Source organism: Aegilops tauschii, chromosome 2 (genome assembly GCF_002575655.3).
Source record: "Aegilops tauschii subsp. strangulata cultivar AL8/78 chromosome 2, Aet v6.0, whole genome shotgun sequence".
NCBI lineage: Eukaryota > Viridiplantae > Streptophyta > Magnoliopsida > Poales > Poaceae > Aegilops > Aegilops tauschii.
Window position 1 is genome coordinate 26,678,337 of NC_053036.3, and position 20,120 is coordinate 26,698,456.

Below are 20,120 nucleotides of genomic sequence, written 5' to 3' on the forward strand. Positions count from 1 at the left end.
TTCCAGAGGAAGCAAAACGAACTTGCTCGAATTCACGGCGCCAACTTGCATCTAATGCACATGAATTAGAGGAAGTCACTTCTTTCATCAAACATATCCTTCATGAATGGGACATGAAGAAAATTCTTACACAAGTTTACAACACTAGCTTAATGTTCAACATGAATCATGGACAAAATGAAAATGTTGCCAATAGGCTCAACAACAATCCATCGAGGCTTCCCTATGATGGAATTCCACAATTATGTGAACCAGGTGATAGCATTGGTCAGACCAAAAGATATAATGGTGCATGCTCGAGGAATCAACCACGAGTGAGACAACATTATGCACATCGTTGGTAATGATTTGATTTGGTGATAGCCCATACTCAAATCAAGTTTTGATCAGACAATAGGTCCATCAACTGATCACAGGGACCAATCGATGAAGATATCATCTTTCTTTAATACACACACACAAATAGATATCCCTTAACCTGAACTAAGTCAGACAAGCTTTTATCTTCCAACTCTCCAAGTTGGTGTTTAGCCTATCCAACTAGCTCAGGGGTATTCAACACAGATTCTTGGAGAAGGAGTGGTTTATAAGAAAACCAACTTGATCGCGAGCTCAACATAACGGTCAGGTGACAACCTGGTAACACTTCCGAGAAGATATTCAGAAAATCACGAACCACTGATATGTTACTAAGCTCGAGAACAATCTTGCTTTTCAAGGCAAAACGATGTGATCAAAAGAGCAAGGGTTTGACAAAATCCTAACTCATCGATCGAAGAGTGCACCAACAAAAATGGACTAGGTAGCACGATCAGTCCTAGGATGGTGATTTAATAAACAACATGCTAAGGATGAGAAAATTGTCCTTTAACTACCAAGCAACGCAGTTGCTTGGAGTATTGATTTCACACATCATGATTCACTTGTCGGTATTCCGGTTGCAGCAACACGGGAACCGAGGAATGAACAACGATGGCGAGAGGTATCACTATATCAAGAATTCATAAGATGGTGTGCAATTCCCATGACATTCTTGACATAAGACGGTAATACTTCAGGGTAGAACAGAATCGAAATCTGGATTGGAATTTTGATCTGTGATACTCAACTATTTTGACCCAACCCTGGATATGGATGAGGTACTGAAGTTTGTTTCTCCTAGTCATTCTGAAATAGAATGGCTTGACGGACCACAGGAATAATAAGCATCGATAAAACGGATGCACATTTACTCCTGACTATCAATTGATAGACGATGGTCGGAATACAAATGTAAGAGGGACAACTCAAGGGGACATATATCTTTCTGAGTTGTGGATGCATAGATTAATATGTCGAACCAAGTTCAACAGGTTTCTTCCAGATAATCCATCCAGAAAGGTAGAACTGGCAGAATCACAATTATGAATGGAGAAGTCCTCAATAGTACTCTGATTGTGATCTTTTGGTTCAAAGAACTTCTGCCTTAATGGTTCATGGTATTTGGAAGAAGGAAATACCACGGACCTCGAGGACTGTCGCAAGGTTACTAATATCCTAAAGGAACTAGCAACACTATAAACATGAAGTAAGTAGGGTGAATCTCGGGTTCAAGAACCCATGAATAGAATGCCTATTAACTAAATGGCATCACGGGATGCTTTTGAGAATAACGGCCAGAATGATCACACTGGGATATAAAGCATTGCTAGATTATTGGGTGATTGCCTAAGACACCTAGGGTCATAATAATAGCTCCAACATATATGTCGAGGGAATAGAGTACCTCAACTCGGCTTTTAGTGTGGTTAATCTGGCACAACGGAACATCGATAACGGCTGTAAATGCTCAAAAGATTTGAGACATCCTGCAAAATAGTGGCATGACCACTCAACATCACAACATCAAGGTTCTGAGGCCAGCTATGAACATACGGAGGTAATAAAAACTGAACTGAGACTTGAATCCATCAATCCTATAAGTCTACGGATTAGTAACACGTCATCCTGATAGATAGACGAGAAGGCCTAGTTCTTAATCCCCGTAGAAAAGAAAGGTTGACTCACATCAAAAGGGCATAAGGTAAAGAAGTAAAAAGAGCCTTACGTTCCCTTCCACAATCAATTCCCTTACATAACTAAAGAATTTCTAGACTCAACTTCGACCAGTTTGGCTTGGTAGTCCTACAAACAGTCAGGCTCTGATACCAAAGCTGTCAGGACCCCGATCCTAAGTCACACCGATGTAGCATGTAACACATCATATCACTTTGCGGCCTCACGCACGGTATTCCCAAGGGTGCCACCTTACCTGGCCCGGGACCGTTTGCGCCTTTTGGCTCACGTATATGATAGTGTTGCTAGCATCCATATGATAGAGAACCCGGGCCAACATGACTAGTCGTGAACCCAATGTGGCGCTAACTTACGGGGACAGGCATACATGAACCAGCATCGAATGTGTCAGTCATCAGCGTGTGAATCCGAGCTGTAGCAACTGAGCTAACAGGACTCCGGGAACCTGGGCTGTAGTAGGCTAGCAGGACTCCGGAAGTCACCGCGTGACATTTCCCGGAAGGGACAGACACATGAACGAAGTGGGTCACATGCCGGCCAGTCTAAGTGTTCCGGAGCAGTAGTAACTGGGCTAGCAGGACTCCGGTAAACTGGGTTGTAGCAGACTACCATGGCTCAATGGAAGCACTAGACTACATTTCCCCATAAGAGAGGCTACCAAGGATAAACAACTAGGTTGTCGGATCCCACACATACCAAGCATTTCAATCATAGACACAATATGCCCGATATGTGTAAATACAACATGGCATCACAACAAAACTCTATGACTCAAAGTATTTATTCATTAGGCTCCAAAGAGCCAGATATTACAAACATGGGTATGATGACCCAACATACAGAGCATACAAGCAATAAGCACAGGTAGAAGCTTAACTTGTCTGAGAACAGACAACTACAAATGAAAAGGGCTGAGAAGCCTGACTATCTACAAGACCCTGCCGAGGGCACAAGATCGTAGTTGAGGTAACAAGCTAAACGTCAAAGTCCACGCAGAACTACTAGTGAGACTGAAGTCTCTCCGCAAAAACATAAATTAAGCAAACGTGACTACAAATGTACCCCGCAAGACTTACATCAGAACTAACTACATATGCATCATTATCAACAAAGGGATGGTGGGGTTTAACTGCAGCAAGCCAGCTTTGACTCAGTGGCTATCCTAAACTACGACTGCAAGTAACTCTTTTGAGGTGGCGCACACGAGTCCACATATTCACCATATCAACACACTACTATGGATCCGCTCCCGTCTCTCTACGAGAACGCCATCCATAGCACTCACGCTTATCTTGCACATTTTAGAGTATCGACTTTCACTTGTCTATGAACTGTACAGGCAACCCAGAGGTCCTTTACCGCGGACGCGGCTATTCGAATAGATGATGTTAACCCTGCAGGGGTTTACTTCATCACACACTCTCTCACCACTTACCGTCGTTTACACGACATGTACTCGGCAACCTTCAAGCGGAAGCCCAACGAGGGCGTCAGCCACGGCCTACCTAAACACTCAAGTCTCTAGTCCAGGTTTATCACCTATTTAGGTTCCATCCGCAGGGAGTCTGGCCGAGGTTTCCACATACGGCCCCGAACGATGTGTACAGGGTTCCACGACACCAAACGGGCGCCCGGCATACCCGGCCACGTGCCTACTGCATCACAGCCCACCCCTCGGGTCAGCGCTGCGCACGGCCTCCAGCATACTACAAACACCAGAAACTACTTGCAACTCCTGGACAAAGGACAAGGGTGGTTAAGAAGCCGAGAGAGCCGATTAAGGATCCCAATGTGTGGTAGTAGCTGTTCATGGATCACAAACACAGAACTCAGTTCCTGAGGACGGTATCAATGAGACAACCCACCATGTACTCCTACATGGCCTCTCACCGCTACCTTTACCAAATCGTGTTCACACACTTAGCTCACACACAGTAGGACATGTTCAACACCATTCCAATTCATCCCCGATGAATCAGACCTGACTCAACTCTAAGCAGTAGCAGGCATGACAAACAACATGAATGAGTAGGCACATCAGGGCTCAGACAACTCCTACTCATGCTAGTGGGTTTCATCTATTTACTGTGGCAATGACAGGTCATGCAGAGGATAAGGGGTTCAACTACCGCGGCATGTAACAATTGAATCGTTGTTGTTCTAATGTAGTAAAAGAGAGCAGAGGCGAGAGAGTGGGATTGTATCGGAATGAACAAGGGGTTTTGCTTGCCTGGCACTTCTGAAGATAGTATAGGTCTTCATCGGTGTCATCAAACTCATCGCCGGATCAACGTCTACCACCACAAAAAAAGACACATCTATGACATTTTGGGCCGAACGAAATTTTTTTCTGTCACACATATGGCACTTCTATGACGATAATTGTGACAAAACCTGGTATCATCATAGATGTGGTGGGCTCCTACTTCTATGACAAAAAATCATGACAGAAAATGGGCTTTTCGTCCTGGGCGGGCCGGAGACGCAGCTGCATGACATTCTTTGGGCCGTCATGACGGAAAAAACCGTGCTAGATGCAAGGGGGAGGAAAATTTCGGGGAGTTCCCGGTTACGGTGGGAGGTCGGGGGCCGAGCGATGAAGGAAATATGCCCTAGAGGCAATAATAAAGTATTATATATTTCCTTATATCATGATAAATGTTTATTATTCATGCTAGAATTGTATTAACCGGAAACATAATACATGTGTGAATACATAGACAAACAGAGTGTCACTAGTATGCCTCTACTTGACTAGCTCGTTAATCAAAGATGGTTATGTTTCCTAGCCATAGACATGAGTTGTCATTTGATTAACGGGATCACCTCATTAGGAGAATGACGTTATTGACTTGACCCATTCCGTTATCTTAGCACTCGATCGTTTAGTATGTTGCTATTGCTTTCTTCATGACTTAACCATGTTCCTATGACTATGAGATTATGCAACTCCCGTTTACCGGAGGAACACTTTGTGTGCTACCAAACGTCACAACGTAACTGGGTGATTATAAAGGTGCTCTACAGGTGTCTCGAAAGGTACTTGTTGGGTTGGCGTATTTCGAGATTAGGATTTGTCACTCCGATTGTCGGAGAGGTATCTCTGGGCCCACTCGGTAATGCACATCACTATAAGCCTTGCAAGCATTGTGACTAATGAGTTAGTTGCGGGATGATGTATTACGGAACGAGTAAAGAGACTTGCCGGTAACGAGATTGAACTAGGTATCGAGATACCGACGATCGAATCTCGGGCAAGTAACATACCGATGACAAAAGGAACAACGTATGTTGTTATGCGGTCTGACCGATAAAGACCTTCGTAGAATATGTGGGAACCAATATGAGCATCCAGGTTCTGCTATTGGTTATTGACCGGAGAGGTGTCTCGGTCATGTCTACATAGTTCTCGAACCCGTAGGGTCCGCACGCTTAAAGTTACGATGACAGTTATATTATGAGTTTATATGTTTTGATGTACCGAAGGTTGTTCAGAGTCCCGGATGTGATCATGGACATGACGAGGAGTCTTTAAATGGTCGAGACATAAAGATTGATATATTGGAAGCCTATGTTTGGACATCGGAAGTGTTCCGGGTGAAATCGGGATTTTTCCGGAGTACTGGGAGGTTACCGGAACCCCCCGGTAACTTAATGGGCCTTAGTGGGCCTAGGTGGAAGAGAGGAGAGGAGGCTAGGGCAGGGCCGCGCCCCCCTTCCCCCCCCAGTCTGAATAGGACAAGGAGAGCGGGGGCGGCGCCCCCCTTCCTTCCTCCCCTCCACCTCTTCCCTTCTTCCACTCCTAGTCCAACAAGGAAAGGGGGGGACTCCTACTCCCAGTAGGATTAGGACTCCTCCTGGCGCGCCACACCTCCTAGGCCGGCGGCCTCCCCCTTGCTCCTTTATATACGGGGGCAGGGGGCACCTCTAGACACACAATTGATATACAATATTTTAGCCGTGTGCGGTGCCCCTCTCCACCATATTACACCTCGATAATATCGTAGCGGAGCTTAGGCGAAGCCCTGCGTCGGTAGAACATCATCATCGTCACCACGCCGTCGTGCTGACGAAACTCTCCCTCAACACTCGGCTGGATCGGAGTTCGAGGGACGTCATCGAGCTGAACGTGTGCTGAACTCGGAGGTGCCGTGCGTTCGGTACTTGATCGGTCGGATCGTGAAGACATACGACTACATCAACCGTGTTGTGTTAACGCTTCCGCTTTCGGTCAACGAGGGTACGTGGACAACACTCTCCCCTCTCGTTGCTATGCATCACCATGATCTTGCGGGTGCATAGGAATTTTTTTGAAATTACTACGTTCCCCAACAGTGGTATCAGAGCCAGGTTTTATGCGTTGATGCTATGCACGAGTAGAACACAAGTGAGTTGTGGGCGATATAAGTCATACTGCTTACCAGCATGTCATACTTTGGTTCGGCGGTATTGTGAGATGAAGCGGCCCGGACCGACATTACGCGTACGCTTACGCGAGACTGGTTTCACCGTTGCGAGCACTCGTTGCTTAAAGGTGACTGGCGGGTGTCTGTCTCTCTCACTTTAGTTGAACCGAGTGTGGCCACGCCCGGTCCTTGCGAAGGTTAAAACAACACCAACTTGACAAACTATCGTTGTGGTTTTGATGCGTAGGTAAGAACGGTTCTTGCTAAGCCCGTATCAGCCACGTAAAACTTGCAACAACAAAGTAGAGGACGGCTAACTTGTTTTTGCAGGGCATGTTGTGATGTGATATGGTCAAGACATGATGCTATATTTTATTTTATGAGATGATCATGTTTTGTAACCGAGTTATCGGCAACTGGCAGGAGCCATATGGTTGTCGCTTTATTGTATGCAATGCAATCGCCATCTAATTGTTTTACTTTATCACTAAGCGGAAGCGATAGTCGTAAAAGCAATAAGTTGGCGAGACGACAACGATACTAAGATGGAGATCAAGGTGTCGCGCCGGTGACGATGTTGATCATGACGGTGCTTCGGAGATGGAGATCACAAGCACAAGATGATGATGGCCATATAATATCACTTATATTGATTGCATGTGATGATAATCTTTTATGCATCTTATCTTGCTTTGATTGACGGTAGCATTATAAGATGATCTCTCACTAAAATTTCAAGATAAAAGTGTTCTCCCTGAGTATGCACCGTTGCGAAAGTTCTTCGTGCTGAGACACCACGTGATGATCGGGTGTGATAGGCTCTACGTTCAAATACAATGGGTGCAAAACAGTTGCACACGCGGAATACTCAGGTTAAACTTGACGAGCCTAGCATATGCAGATATGGCCTCGGAACACGGAGACCGAAAGGTCGAGCGTGAATCATATAGTAGATATGATCAACATAGTGATGTTCACCATTGAAACTACTCCATCTCACGTGATGATCGGACATGATTTAGTTGATTTGGATCACGTAATCACTTAGATGATTAGAGGGATGTCTATCTAAGTGGGAGTTCTTAAGTAATATGATTAATTGAACTTGAATTTATCATGAACTTAGTACCTGATAGTATCTTGCTTGTCTATGTTAATTGTAGATAAATGGCCCGTGTTGTTGTTCCGTTGAATTTTAATGCGTTCCTTGAAAAAGCAAAGTTGAAAGATGATGGTAGCAATTACACGGACTGGGTCCGTAACTTGAGGATTATCCTCATTGCTGCACAGAAGAATTACGTCCCGGAAGCACCGCTAGGTGCCAGGCCTCCTGCAAGAGCAACACCAGAACTTATGAACGTCTGGCAGAGCAAAGCTGATGACTACTCAATAGTTCAATGTGCCATGCTTTACGGCTTAGAACCGGGTCTTCAACGACGTTTTGAACATCATGGAGCATATGAGATGTTCCAGGAGTTGAAGTTAATATTTCAAGCAAATGCCCGGATTGAGAGATATGAAGTCTCCAATAAGTTCTACAGCTGCAAGATGGAAGAGAATAGTTCTGTCAGTGAGCATATACTCAAAATGTCTGGGTATAATAATCACTTGATTCAACTGGGAGTTAATCTTCCGGATGATAGCGTCATTAATAGAATTCTTCAATCACTGCCACCAAGCTACAAGAGCTTCGTGATGAACTATAATATGCAAGGGATGAATAAGACAATTCCCGAGCTCTTCGCAATGCTAAAGGCAGCGGAGGTAGAAATCAAAAAGGAGCATCAAGTGTTGATGGTTAGTAAGACCACTAGTTTCAAGAAAAATTGCAAAGGGAAGAAGAAGGGGAACTTCAAGAAGAACAGCAAGCAAGTTGCTGTTCAGGAGAAGAAACCCAAGTCTGGACCTAAGCCTGAAACTGAGTGCTTCTACTGCAAGCAGACTGGTCACTGGAAGCGGAACTGCCCCAAGTATTTGGCGGATAAGAAGGATGGCAAGGTTAACAAAGGTATATGTGATATACATGTTATTGATGTGTACCTTACTAATGCTCGCAGTAGCAACTGGGTATTTGATACTGGTTCTGTTGCTAATATTTGTAGCTCGAAACAGGGGCTACGGATTAAGCGAAGATTGGCTAAGGACGAGGTGACGATGCGCGTGGGAAATGGTTCCAAAGTCGATGTGATCGCCGTCGGCACGCTACCTCTACATCTACCTTCGGGATTAGTTTTAGAACTAAATAATTGTTATTTGGTGCCAGCGTTGAGCATGAACATTATATCTGGATCTTGTTTGATGCGAGACGGTTATTCATTTAAATCAGAGAATAATGGTTGTTCTATTTATATGAATAATATCTTTTATGGTCATGCACCCTTGAAGAGTGGTCTATTTTTAATGAATCTCGATAGTAGTGACACACATATTCATAATGTCGAAGCCAAAAGATGTAGAGTTGATAATGACAGTGCAACTTATTTGTGGCATTGCCGTTTAAGGTCATATCGGTGTAAAGCGCATGAAGAAACTCCATACTGATGGACTTTTAGAATCACTTGATTATGAATCACTTGGTACTTGCGAACCATGCCTCATGGGCAAGATGACTAAAACACCATTCTCCGGAACTATGGAGAGAGCAACAGATTTATTGGAAATCATACATACAGATGTATGTGGTCCAATGAATATTGAGGCTCGTGGCGGATATCGTTATTTTCTCACCTTCACAGATGATTTGAGCAGATATGGGTATATCTACTTAATGAAACATAAGTCTGAAACATTTGAAAAGTTCAAAGAATTTCAGAGTGAAGTTGAAAATCATCATAACAAGAAAATAAAATTTCTATGATCTGATCGTGGAGGAGAATATTTGAGTTATGAGTTTGGTCTTCATTTGAAACAATGCGGAATAGTTTCGCAACTCACGCCACCCGGAACACCACAGCGTCATGGTGTGTCCGAACGTCGTAATCGTACTTTACTAGATATGGTGCGATCTATGATGACTCTTACTGATTTACCGCTATCGTTTTGGGGTTATGCTTTAGAGACGGCTGCATTCACTCTAAATAGGGCACCATCAAAATCCGTTGAAATGACACCTTATGAACTATGGTTTGGCAAGAAACCAAAGTTGTCGTATCTTAAAGTTTGGGGTTGCGATGCTTATGTGAAGAAACTTCAACCTGATAAGCTCGAACCTAAATCAGAGAAATGTGTCTTCATAGGATACCCAAAGGAGACTGTTGGGTACACCTTCTATCACAGATCCGAAGGCAAGACATTCGTTGCTAAGAATGGATCCTTTCTAGAGAAGGAGTTTCTCTCGAAAGAAGTGAGTGGGAGGAAAGTAGAACTTGATGAGGTAACTGTACCTGCTCCCTTATTGGAAAGTAGATCATCACAGAAACCAGTTTCTACGACACCTACGCCAATTAGTGGGGAAGTTAATGATAATGATCATGAAACTTCAGATCAAGTTATTACTGAACCTCGTAGGTCAACCAGATTAAGATCCGCACCAGAGTGGTACGGTAATCCTGTTCTGGAGGTTATGTTACTAGACCATGATGAACCTACGAACTATGAAGAAGCGATGGTGAGCCCAGATTCCGCAAAATGGCTTGAGGCCATGAAATCCGAGATGGGATCCATGTATGAGAACAAAGTATGGACTTTGGTTGACTTGCCCGATGGTCGGCAAGCCATTGAAAATAAATGGATCTTCAAGAAGAAGACTGACGCTGATGGTAATGTTACTGTCTATAAAGCTCGACTTGTTGCGAATGGTTTTCGACAAGTTCAAGGGATTGACTACGATGAGACCTTCTCACCCGTAGCGATGCTTAAGTCTGTCCGAATCATGTTAGCAATTGCCGCATTTTATGATTATGAAATTTGGCAAATGGATGTAAAAACTGCATTCCTGAATGGATTTCTAGAAGAAGAGTTGTATATGATGCAACCGGAAGGTTTTATCGATCCAAAGGGAGCTAACAAAGTGTGCAAGCTCCAGCGATCCATTTATGGACTGGTGCAAGCCTCTCTGAGTTGGAATAAACGCTTTGATAGTGTGATCAAAGCATTTGGTTTTATACAGACTTTTGGAGAAGCCTGTATTTACAAGAAAGTGAGTGGGAGCTCAGTAGCATTTCTGATATTATATGTGGATGACATATTGCTGATTGGAACTGATATAGAATTTCTGGATAGCATAAAGGGATACTTGAATAAGAGTTTTTCAATGAAAGACCTCGGTGAAGCTGCATATATATTAGGCATTAAGATCTATATAGATAGATCAAGACGCTTAATTGGACTTTCACAAAGCACATACCTTGACAAAGTTTTGAAGAAGTTCAAAATGGATCAAGCAAAGAAAGGGTTCTTCCCTGTACTACAAGGTGTGAGATTGAGTAAGACTCAATGCCCGACCACTGCAGAAGATAGAGAGAAGATGAAATATGTTCCCTATGCTTCAGCCATAGGCTCTATCATGTATGCAATGCTGTGTACCAGACCTGATGTGTGCCTTGCTATAAGTTTAGCAGGGAGGTACCAAAGTAATCCAGGAGTGGATCACTGGACAGCGGTCAAGAACATCCTGAAATACCTGAAAAGGACTAAGGATATGTTTCTCGTTTATGGAGGTGACAGAGAGCTCATCGTAAATGGTTACGTTGATGCAAGCTTTGACACTGATCCGGACGATTCTAAATCGCAAACCGGGTACGTATTTACATTGAACGGTGGAGCTGTCAGTTGGTGCAGTTCTAAGCAAAGTGTCATGGCGGGATCTACGTGTGAAGCGGAGTACATAGCTGCTTCGGAAGCAGCAAATGAAGGAGTCTGGATGAAGGAGTTCATATCCGATCTAGGTGTCATACCTAGTGCATCGGGACCAATGAAAATCTTTTGTGACAATACTGGTGCAATTGCCTTAGCAAAGGAATCCAGATTTCACAAGAGAACCAATCACATCAAAAGACGCTTCAATTCCATCTGGGATTTAGTCCAGGTGGGAGATATAGAAATTTGCAAGATACATACGGATCTGAATGTTGCAGACCCGTTGACTAAGCCTCTTCCACGAGCAAAACATGATCAGCACCAAGACTCCATGGGTGTAAGGATCATTACTGTGTAATCTAGATTATTGACTCTAGTGCAAGTGGGAGACTGAAGGAAATATGCCCTAGAGGCAATAATAAAGTATTATTTATTTCCTTATATCATGATAAATGTTTATTATTCATGCTAGAATTGTATTAACCGGAAACATAATACATGTGTGAATACATAGACAAACGGAGTGTCACTAGTATGCCTCTACTTGACTAGCTCGTTAATCAAAGATGGTTATGTTTCCTAGCCATAGACATGAGTTGTCATTTGATTAACGGGATCACCTCATTAGGAGAATGACGTGATTGACTTGACCCATTCCGTTAGCTTAGCACTCGATCGTTTAGTATGTTGCTATTGCTTTCTTCATGACTTATACATGTTCCTATGACTATGAGATTATGCAACTCCCGTTTACCGGAGGAACACTTTGTGTGCTACCAAACGTCACAACGTAACTGGGTGATTATAAAGGTGCTCTACAGGTGTCTCGAAAGGTACTTGTTGGGTTGGCGTATTTCGAGATTAGGATTTGTCACTCCGATTGTCGGAGAGGTGTCTCTGGGCCCACTCGGTAATGCACATCACTATAAGCCTTGCAAGAATTGTGACTAATGAGTTAGTTGCGGTATGATGTATTACGGAACGAGTATAGAGACTTGCCAGTAACGAGATTGAACTAGGTATCGAGATACCGACGATCGAATCTCGGGCAAGTAACATACCGATGACAAAAGGAACAACGTATGTTGTTATGCGGTCTGACCGATAAAGACCTTCGTAGAATATGTGGGAACCAATATGAGCATCCAGGTTCCGCTATTGGTTATTGACCGGAGAGGTGTCTCGGTCATGTCTACATAGTTCTCGAACCCGTAGGGTCCGCACGCTTAAAGTTACGACAGTTATATTATGAGTTTATATGTTTTGATGTACCAAAGGTTGTTCGGAGTCCCGGATGTGATCACGGACATGACGAGGAGTCTCGAAATGGTCGAGACATAAAGATTGATATATTGGAAGCCTATGTTTGGACATCGGAAGTGTTCCGGGTGAAATCGGGATTTTTCCGGAGTACTGGGAGGTTACGGGAACCCCCCGGTAACTTAATGGGCCTTAGTGGGCCTAGGTGGAAGAGAGGAGAGGAGGCTAGGGCAGGGCCGCGCCCCCCTTCCCCCCCAGTCCGAATAGGACAAGGAGAGGGGGGCGGCGCCCCCCTTTCTTCCTCCCCTCCACCTCTTCCCTTCTTCCACTCCTAGTCCAACAAGGAAAGGGGGGAGTCCTAGTCCCGGTAGGAGTAGGACTCCTCCTGGCGCGCCACACCTCCTAGGCCGGCGACCTCCCGCTTGCTCCATTATATACGGGGGCAGGGGGCACCTCTAGACACACAATTGATATACGATATTTTAGCCGTGTGCGGTGCCCCTCTCCACCATATTACACCTCGATAATATCGTAGCGGAGCTTAGGCGAAGCCCTGCGTCGGTAGAACATCATCATCTTCACCACGCCATCGTGCTGACGAAACTCTCCCTCAACACTCGGCTGGATCGGAGTTCGAGGGACGTCATCGAGCTGAACGTGTGCTGAACTCGGAGGTGCCGTGCGTTCGGTACTTGATCGGTCGGATCGTGAATACGTACGACTACATCAACCGCGTTGTGTTAACGCTTCCGCTTTTGGTCTATGAGGGTACGTGGACAACACTCTCCCGTCTCGTTGCTATGCATCACCATGATGTTGCGTGTGCGTAGGAAATTTTTTGAAATTACTACGTTCCCCAACGAGCGATGCGCGTTTCTCTCATACACGTACGCCTGTGTGTGCGAGGCGTTGGCTCTAACTGAACCCGAGCGATGCGTTGGGCTCTAACTAAACCCGAGCGATTGCACTGCAGGCTACGCGTTAATGAACCCGAGCGATCGATCGATGGCTATTAACTGAACCCGATCGAGCGATTCCTTCGCTACTTCTGCTAACTGAAGCCGACCGATTGGATGAACAGTGAGAGTTGCGGGGGGGGGGGGTGGATGAACAGTGAGCGGTGGCGTTGCCTCTGGATGAACAGGACCCCGTGGTGTGGAGGGCTGGATGAACAGTAGACGGTGGAGGGGTGCCCGTGGAGGGGTGGTTGAACAGGACCCCGTGGTGTGGAGGGCTGGATGAACAGTAGACGGTGGAGGGGTGCCCGTGGAGGGGTGGTTGAACAGTAGCCGGTGGAGTAGCGCCCGGTGGAGGTTGGATGAACAGGAGCCCGTGGAGGCTGGAGGAGGTCGACGGTGGAGATGAACAGTATCCCGTGGAGTCCCGTTTTGCGGTACGCCACACCCCTCCCGATGAACAGGACCCCCGTTTGACCGTAGGAGGTCCGTTTCCTCCGTTTTGCGGTTTGCCACACCCCTCCCGATCAACAGGACCCCCGCTTCGACCGTAGGAGGTTCGTTTCGTCTGTTTTGCGGTACGCCACACCCCTCCCGATCAACAGGACCCCCGTTTCGACCGTAGGAGGTCCGTTTCGTCCGTTTTGCGGTACGCCACACCCCTCCCGATCAACAGGACCCCCGTTTCGACCGTAGGAGGTCCGTATCCTCCGTTTTGCGGTACCCCACACCCCTCCCGATCAACAGGACCCCGTTCCGAACGTAGGAGGTCTGTTTCCTCTGTTCTGCGGTACGCCAGGCCTCGTTTCCATCGCCTCTCGATGAACACGACGCATTCCGTTGCCTCCCGATGAACACGACGCATTCCGTTGCCTCCCCATGAACACGACGCATTCCGTTGCCTTCCAATGCACACGACGCATTCCGTTGCCTCCCCATGAACACGACGACGACGCTGTTTCTCCGTTCCGACCCAGCCATGTACACGAGCCCTGGCCGTACGTATGCGCGAGTAGGCGTTCGAGACCCTGCCCGTATGTATGTACGTGGCCGTATTTCCTTTCTTGCACCCTGGCCACTGTACGTACGTGTACATGCTATGTGCGCGCCTCTACTACGACACGTACGCGCCTCTACTACAACACGTGCGCGCCTCTACATCGACCAGTATATATGTACGTACACGTTCGCGACCAGAATGACAACGCTACGTACGCTTCCTTGCCTGCGAAGATGTAGCTGGTGGGTCCCAGCAGTCAGGGGCGCGAATTGTTTTGTTTTTTTGCCCGGACGTACTTCCTTGCGTGCGAAGCTGTAGCTGCTGGGTCCCAGCAGTCAGGGGGAATCGTTTTGTTTTTTTCCCGGACGCACTTCCTTGCGTGCGAAGATGTAGCTGGTGGGTCCCAGCAGTCAGGGGGCGAATCGTTTTTTTTTTCGGACGCACTTCCTTGCGTGCGAAGATGTAGCTGGTGGGTCCCAGCAGTCGGGGGGCGAATCGTTTTTTTCGGACGCACTTCCTTGCGTGCGAAGATGTAGCTGGTGGGTCCCAGTAGTCAGGGGGAAACATTTTTTTCACAAAATACGGTGGCCCGTCCGGTGGGTCCCGCTGTCAGGTGGAGGAATTATTATTTTGCCCTTAATAAGGAGGCAGTTCCTTGCTGCGGCCGTGGACCCAGCTGTCAGCCTCTCCACGTACAGGCCACGTCCGATGGAAGCCATTCCTTGACCACGTTGGCCACGCCGCGCCGAGAGCACCAGGGCGGTGGACGACGGCGAGGCCTAGGAAGGGGCCGACGCGGAGCCGGGGAAGACGCGGCAGTGGATGCCCACGCATAGAGGAGTATGAGGGTTCACTCGTTCGGCTGCGGTGTGAGGCTGCCGTCGCCGCAGAATAACAGGGGGTGTGGGTGCATAGAGGGATGGCCTGGCCAGCGGTGGGAGTAGTAGGGGCGGTGAGGCCTCCGCAGCATCACAGCCGGCCAGGGGCGGCAGGAGCAGGCGGCACGACCGGCGCTGCTTTGGGCGGCTGGAGCAAGAATACCAGAGGTTGAAGTAGCACTACGGCCGTTGGATGGACATCGTACGGTCACTAGAGCTAGAATCGTTCATATATTGACTAAAGTTGACAAAGGCCTCCGTCCCAGTCAACTTAGTAGGCCCACAAGTCAGCCTCCCACCAAGGTGGGTCCCAGCTAGCAGGGGGGTATTCATTTTTTTGTGCGTAATAAGGAGGCACTTCCGGTGGGTCCGAGCTGACAGCGAGGGGAACGTTTTTTTTGCGAAATACGGTGGCCCGTCCTGTGGGTCCCAGCAGTCAGGGGGAAATGTTTTTTTTCGCGAAATACTGGTGGCCCGTCCGGTGGGTCCCTGCTGTCAGGTGGAGGAATAATTATTTTCCGTGTAATAAGGAGGCACTTCCTTGCGGCTGCCGTGGACCCAGCTGTCAGCCTCTCCACGTACAGTACTCTTCCGATGGAAGGCGGTCGTTGACCACATTGACCGCGCCGCGCCGAGAGCACCACGGCGGTGGACGACGGGGAGGCCTAGGAAGGGGATGACGCGGAGCCAGGGAAGACGCGGCAGTGGAAGCTCGCGTGGAGAGGAGTACGAGGGTACACCGGTTCGGCTGCGGTGTGAGGCTGTCGTCGCCGCAGAATAACAGGGGGTGTGGGTGAGTAGAGGGATGCCCTGGCCAGCGGTGGGATTAGTAGGGGCGCTGAGGCCTGCGCGGCAACACAGCCGGCCACGGGAGGCGGGAGTAGGCGGTCCCGCCGGCACTGCTTTGGCGGCTGGAGCAAGAAGATCAGAGATTGAAGAAACACGACGGCCGTTGGATTGACATTCAACAGTTACGTCTGCTAGAATCGTTTGTTGACGTATATAATAACTAAAAAAATCTTGCATACACGTCAACTAAACAGGCCCACAAGTCAGACCACTCCCTCTTTTTTTAATTATTTATATATAGCTCATGGCAACTTCTTATGCAATTTATTGCAGTCTTTTTTTTGGTTGGCCAGGGCCAATTTCGCATATTTCTGTGGGTTCCAAACTATTTTTAATACCGAAATGTCGAGCCAGATTGAAAGTACTTTGAAGATATATTTAAAAGTAGGTTAATGCCCAGTGAAATAGGAATCTCAAAATGTGAAAAATTCAGAAATTATAAAGTAATTGCCAATTTGTCATCTGTTTTTATATTTACAACCCATTTCATATTACTTTCAAGATTTGCAGGCGTCTTGGAAGAGTTGTGGCCCATCAGGGCGTAGAAAAATAAGTAGGACTGGATTGGGTATTCTTTAGAAAAAATAAACTGGGCTCATTTTCACAAAGAAAAAAAATAGCTGGGCTGGTCACATGGTGAACATAAAATATAAGCCTGGGCTAGACGGGCCACAGCCCAGTTTAAACCCTGCTCCATCTCAACAATACCAAACAAAAAATACTGCTCGAGTAGCTACGTCCCAGGTGTCAGCCGATCTTGTGCTGTTCTCTTGTCTATTGACTATATACGCTCACAATGTCGTGGGTCCCAGATGTCAGGAAAACACTAGGAGGAAGCATTTTATTTTTCCAGACGCTGACGTGGTGGGCCCCTACTGTCATCCTCTCCACGTACTTCTGCCGATTCCTGTTGTTTGTTGACCATGTTGACAACGCGAGAGGGCGGCGCCGCGGTGAGCGCACCAAAGCGCGCGGAGGACGTCGGCGTTAACGATTTAGGAGACGGTGGGGCGGCGATGCGTGCGCTGAGGCGCGGCCAGCCGTGGGAGGCGGAAGCAGGTGGCCCCGCCGGCGCTGGTTTGGTTTTGGCGGCTGGAGGAAGACAGGACTGAAGAAACACGACAGACTGTAAAAGCAGCAAGAGTACTTAACAACCTTAACTGAAACCAGCAGGGGCACTTAACAACCAAAGCTGAAAGCAGTATGAGTACTTATACAGGTTCAACCGTACAAAGCACGCCTCGAACAGTGCTACTTTGCCTACAGTTAACCAAGGGTGAGGCCGCCAAGCCCCAGGACAAGGCCCAGGCGCCACCCCGCGCAGCCACAACCTTCTGAATGCGGCTTCATCTCGCAACGTGGTCAATAAACAGGATATTCGCTTAAAGCCATGGAAAAGCATGAACATAATCTTCTGTCCTATTCTCCAAGATGGACGGGCCTTCATTATTTGAGACCACCCATGAATAAGTATCTTTTCACCTCCAAGGGGAATTGAGTAGGTCGACATAAACATCATGTTGTGACCAAGCGCAAGTCTGACCCGACCATGGTCAGGCATCTGTATAGGAACAATAGAACTCGACAGTTCCTGTTTCAAGAAGATCACAGCTATAAAACTGTGTATAAGCAATAGTATATGAACAACATATATAACAGAAAACAGCTTGTACCATAAGTTTCTCGACACAGTTGGACCTGTTCAACGAGTGCAGCAGTGGCACACATATCCCACGTGGCCTTCCACCATTGAAACGCCCCACAAGGACCTCAAGACGATCAATAAAGTGTAGGAACTTGTGGATGTCCATCCAGTCAACTTCAGTGCCATTAGTAACAGCCGAGTTATTACAGAGTAACAAACGAGCAGACTGCTTAACTCTGAAAAAACCTACATGTGCCACCAATTATAAGAAAATATTAGTTAGAAGTAGCATCTTCGTGAGAGATTCGTTGCTACTTCTAAAGTTAAATTGTGATTAGTTAGATAGAATAGGTGGATTAAGAAGTAATCAAGGCAACAAGCAAGAACCAGATACAAAACTAACATGGATGAACAATTGGAACGACGTCGGGGTGGAAGATCGCAGTGAAGATGAGACCAGGTTCTGCTATTTCCATCAACATTCGTGCGCCAACTTTCAGTCCGTAACACTTGAGAAAGTTTATCCAAGGTCGGCCATAAAAAAAGCAGTGATCTTCTTGGTTCATGAAGCCAACTCAGAACTTATATCCATGGCTTGTCTTCACTGTGACCATTAAACTAGTGTATTCAGTTATGGCAAGCCCAAGCATCTTGAGTACATGTGTTCTGGCAGAGCAAATAATACACTGCAGGAAAAATAATATGAGAACACAGTATGTTAAAAAAAACCCACCCTCCCGGATAGAAAAGAGGATTCTAGGAACATATTGTGCGCGTTTCAAAATGTTGTGTTAGGATGAGAAGGAACAAGTGTGGTGTCTCGCCGAGGGCGCAGAAACCTGTAGGGTACTCGCACTTTGGGCACTGCAAATGAAACACACTAGATTCAGTAGGAAGAAAAATGCATGAACGGCGGCGGCTGCCATCCTAGGATTACATGCGACCAAGGGACTTGGATTTATCGGGGATGGATGAAGAATTCGTACCTGGTTCTCCATGAGAAAACCCTATGCAATCGCCGAGAGGGGGTTTTCTCTGAACAGGCAGACGAGGGAGAAGGGGATTCAGGCCCAGTGAAATATTGTCGCTTCGTCCGTCCAGCTTACTGCTATAGCTGGAAAGGGGGGTTGTGATTTGACGGCTCATTGGGCATTACTGCGGCGCTACGACCGGGGTGTGTCTACCGTGAAGTTGTGCACTCTAATTTGTGCGTATGGCACGTGGACCCCGTTGCCGGTTGCCCCACATATCAGCAAAAGGAAGTAGAAAGACAGGAGTAACTAGTTACACATAAATATATATTTTGACAGAGAGATACTCCCTCTGTAAAGAAATACACAAATCTTTTATATCACAGGCTCACCTTGCCGAGAAATATACCCCCTCTGCAACGCACGGGCATTATGGGGGTTCAGCTTTTTTTATGGGGGTTCAGCTGAGAATATAATACTCAGATAGGCTCACGGTTCTGGACTTTGGGCCGCAGGTTTTTCATATTGCAAGCGATTGGTACGGCGCTGGTTTTAGATGCTGTCGCAAGGCGAATACACAAAATTGAATAAAGCACGGCAACTGTTGGAATGAAATCGAACGACAGTTCCTAACCAGCAATCAGAGTTGCAATTCTATCAACGATGTACCATGTGATAAATAATACTGTCGTACTACGTATACACACAGGACACTTTTTTCACCATGCCAGCTTATTACATCAAAATCTCTCAGAGGATAGATCAGTTCGGCAGTTGCGTGCTGCTACTGAAGAATTTCAAAGTTGATTTGGACCAGCTCTCCTTGCCGAGAAAGTTCGATTTTGAAATCATCCCCTACCGCAAGATATGATTTAGATTTGAACCTTGACCATCCTTTAGCATCAATCATCATGCGACCATCCTTTGTACTTACGGTATATTGAGCAGGTTCATTCACACCAAGGCTACGCATGGTAAGAGAAACTTGGCCGCGGTCGCCCGGATTGTTGAACGACTCCCTCGTTGCTCTAGGAATTCTCTGTTTGCAAACAAGAAGACATACCCAAACAGTTAGATCAACATAGTGAATCATGTGAAACAACATGGAAAGAAAAAAGAACGAAGCACTTGGGCGGCCAATGCTTACCAAGAAGGTGGACATGTCAGTTTTTGTAAGGACTTTGGTATATGAAGTGCGAACTGCAGCCCAGTCTGTTGCCGGTGCAACTGCACGGGCCGGAGCAGATGCAAGTGCAAGTGTTGGTGCAGGTGCCGAAGCCGCTGCTGCTGCCGGAGAAGGTGC